Genomic DNA, 4,339 nt, shown 5'->3' on the forward strand with positions numbered 1-4,339 from the left:
CCATCCATTCTTCTGGTACTGAGCTCTTCGCTCAATATAAAGTGATCCACGTCGGCATCCTCAAAATTTGTAGCAAATCCACTTGTATGTCAAAGGTGTCATAGTCGATGTTACCCACACTATATCAATCATTGTCAAACTTGACGACTCCTAAATTCACCAAAACAAGTAGCTCCTCATGGAGTCGAGTATCTTTGACATGATGCCATGCTTCCTAGTTGGAAGCGAACTTATCTAAATCGACTAGCTATTACTCATAACCGTAACGAATAGTCATTCGGTCCAAGACAAAAGAAATTAATCATACAAATTAAATCCTTGAACATAAGACATCTTGCTTCACTACCAAGTTTGGTGGCAAGGCAACTTGGTATACCACTAAACCTACTCTCTCGGTGATTCCGACAGGTCCTACATGATTGGCTCTTACCAACATTATTCCTACAATGACGACTAGCACTTTCGTCTATAGTATCATCAGTATCATGCTCAATGGGCTCCTGGGCTATCTCTTCACATTCGCCAACTGGTGTTATACCATCCTCAAACAATTGTGGAAGGTCGTCTCGTAAGTCATCCAAAGCATTGTACTCAATGTTTCCTACACTGTACCAGTCATCATCTATCAACTCACATAATAAGTAATTCCACATATAGTCTGGATCGGTGGGTATCTATGCCATAACCCTATAAAGGAAAGCAAACTCTTAATCGACTATTGATAAGTGCTGAATGTTACACATTCTAGCCCCTTAATTCACATATGTAAATCTCTTAGTTTTGTTATTATGTGATGTTTTGTGTTGTCTTGTAGTTTGTAGGTTTTTGAAGAAAAGAAAGCATTTCTGGAAAGTTCCAAGCTTAAAGGACAATTTTGGAGAAAAGCTAGAAGTCAAGGGATCATGCGCATGTAGATTAGGATCAAACGCATCTGTGCTCGATCACACAACTACTAGGATTGAGCGCATTAGCGCTCGATCGCACAAGCAGCCAAGCTCAAGCACACAAGAACCTGGATCAAGCGCAGACGCACGCTCGAGCACACCAATCTGGGATCGTGCGCCCAGCATGCAGCCAGACGCCTTTTTCACTTTAGATTAGGTTTTCAATCTCTTTTTTGGACTAGGAGACTGACCTACATTTTTATTAGGGTTTCTAGGGCTTCTAGGTTTCTCCTAATCCCTATAAATAGACCTCGAAGTATTGAGAAAAATAGACAACTTTGGGGAGAAGAATTGGAGCTACTTCAAGAAGTTGTTTTCGGTTTCTTCTTTATCTTTTTAAATTATGTGTAACTAGTATTTTTGCTAGAGGTTAGATTGAAGCCTTAATCATGTCTCTTTAGGATTTCAATATTGGTGCATTTGCTGCAATTATATTTTGGGATATTTAACTTGATTATTTCCAATTTAATTGAATTTCTCATATGAATGTGCTTGACAAACATATGCATGTATTTGGATTTGTTATTTGTGTCAATTTAGATGACCGAGTCCTCGGCATAATAAAGTGACAAAAGAACCTCATCATAGGTTCTTGGATTAATCAACATGAAAAAGCGGGAGTAGATACCATGCCCTAGGCTTCATGTGTTTGTCGATTTGCATAGATTTATGCTTTCTAGAAGAACAACATAGTAGATACCATACTAAATCCTTTGAGAAAGAAAAGAATTAGAGTAGATACCATGCCTAATTCGTTGCTTAGAGAGATCAATAGCTTAAGGAGTAGATACCATGCCCTTGGTTTGGCAAGCATTAAGTATGCCAGTATGATTGCAGCATTGGCATATTGTTTATCTTAATTGAGTATAATTAGTGGTGCATGTTGTTAAGTGCCAAAATATTAATATTTTGGAAAAAATCCACTTCACCCCATTGAAGTTTCAGGGGTTTTTCAATTTGAACTCCAAAGTTTAAAAATTGGCAATATACCTCTCTAATGTTTCAAAAATTTTCAATTTAAACCTTCCATTACTAATTTCCGTCAAATTGGACGAAAATCTCTAAAATTACATAATTACCCTCAGGCTTTTTTAAAAACATTTCCGTCCAATTTAACGGAAATTAGTAACAGAAGGTTTAAATTGAAAATTTTTGAAACATTGGGGGGGTACATTGCCAATTTTTAAACTTTGGGGTTCAAATTGAAAAACCCCTGAAACTTCAGGGGGGTAATGTGGATTTTCCCCTAATATTTTAGCCCTTAACTTATATTTGTTAATTCCTTAATTTTGTTAGTTTATGCCATTTTAGTTCTTTTATGTGTTTTCTATGTTTTTGTATGCTTTTGGAAGAAAAGGAAGCAATTTTGGAAGTATCAGGCTTAAAGAGCAATTTTGGGAAAAGCTGGAAGCTCTGCTAATGTGATCGATCGCAGGGGAGTTGTGATCGAGCGCTCTACAAACAAGAGGACCAGATGAGCGCAAGGTGTGCGCTCGTGCGCACAAGCAACAGCCTTGATCGCACTTGCGATCGAGCACCCAACACATATGATTGATCGCAGTCCTGCGATCGAGCGCACATTGGTTGCGATCGAGCGCACCCGTGCGTGAGGAGCAAGTCAGTAGCGCCCTATTCCGAAAAGTTCATCTTTCCAACTCTTCAAAACCCTTGGCGACTTAAAACACAAAAGCTGCGATTTCTAAGGTTTCTAGAGTGTTCCTAAGGCCTATAAATAGACCCTTAAGCCTTTAGAATATAGACAATTTTCAAGGAGAAGAATTTGATCTCTTCAAGTTCAAGTTTCGGGTTTATTCTTTTCCTTTGTATTTTATTTTATGAAGATGTTTAACATCAAACTCATGTGTAACTAAATTACTTAGTAGGGCTAGATTGAAGCCCTAATTATGTTTATTTATATTTCAATATTGGCACATTTGTGATGATCATGTCGTAATATTTAACTTGATTAATTCCTGTTTTCTTGAATTCCTCATGTATTTGTTTGATCAACATATGCATGTGGTATGGACTAGTTAATTAAATCAATTTGGATGACCGAGTCTTGAGTTTAATAAGAGTAACGAAAGAAATCCACACCGGGTTCTTGGGTTAATCAACATGAAAAACGGGGAGTATACACGCATGCCCTAGGTTCCATGTGTTTGTCGATTTCCATAGATTCATGCTTTCTTAAAGAACAACTTAGTATACACCCATGCCAAATCCTTTAAGAAAGAAAAGAGTTAGAGTATACACCCATGCCTAACTCATTGCTTAGGGAAATCTATAGCTTAAGGAGTATACACCCATGCCCTTAGGTTAACAAACATTAGGTATGCATAACATAATTAAAGCATTGACATATTGTTATATTATATAAGCATGATTAGTGGCAGATATCAAAGCCCTACCTTTTTATTATTATCAACTTAAAATCAATCTTTGTTTTATTTTACTTATGGAATTTATTTTAAGCAAAATTTAACAATCCTCGTGAGAATGATCTCGTACTTGCACCCTATATGACTATATTGATCTTAGGCACTTGCGAGTAAAATCTACAATTATTTACCTATTAATTTAAGTAGATATTTGCACAACAAATTTTTGGCGTCGTTGTCGGGGATGGTGTCAAATTTTGTTTAGAATTATTTTCCCGCAGTTTAGTTATTTTAATTTTAATTTTGTAAAAATCTAAAATATTTTTCGTTTTTATTTTTTTTTATTTTTTTTATTTTCTATTTTTTGTTTTGTTTTAGTCTGCGGTACCTGCATTCTGTTACTGTGATCAAGCAGAGACCGAGTGCGATCCAGCGCAGTGCGATCGAGCTCACTAATCTGCGATCAAGCGCAGTTTCAGGGAGCTTTCAGACAGCAACACTGAAGCTGCTGTGACTGCAGAGGCAAATCATCTTATGCAAGGTCGTTGATCTCAAACCTCAATCTTCCTTCCACCCGAACCTGAAATTGAGCGGACAATTCGACAAAGGCCTAGAGACAACTCCGACACAGAAGAAGAGGAAGAACTTGAGGAAACAATGAAAGATCGACAGGAGAACCCGACACCAATGCGAAGACCGATGAAACATGCTTTCTATTGTGCAAATTTATTTAACTCGCAAGTGCACGAATTAATTGTAGTTTAATGGATTGCAAGTGCGAGGTCGAACCCACAGAGAATTATATTTTTGAAAGAGCAACTTATATCTAAACTAATTAAATCCTAACCTAGTTCCAAAAGGTTTTTGATTTTGGTTTTGAAAATTAAAAGACAAAACATAAACTAATTAAAATAAACTAGGAGATAAAATACTAAGGTTTGGGAATTCACACTCGCCGAATCATAGCAACATACTTCCATGTTTATTAATATTAATATGAAGTTCTCACAATTA

Source organism: Corylus avellana, chromosome 11, assembly GCF_965113065.1.
Source record: "Corylus avellana chromosome 11, dhCorAvel1.hap1.2, whole genome shotgun sequence".
NCBI classification, from domain to species: Eukaryota; Viridiplantae; Streptophyta; class Magnoliopsida; order Fagales; family Betulaceae; genus Corylus; species Corylus avellana.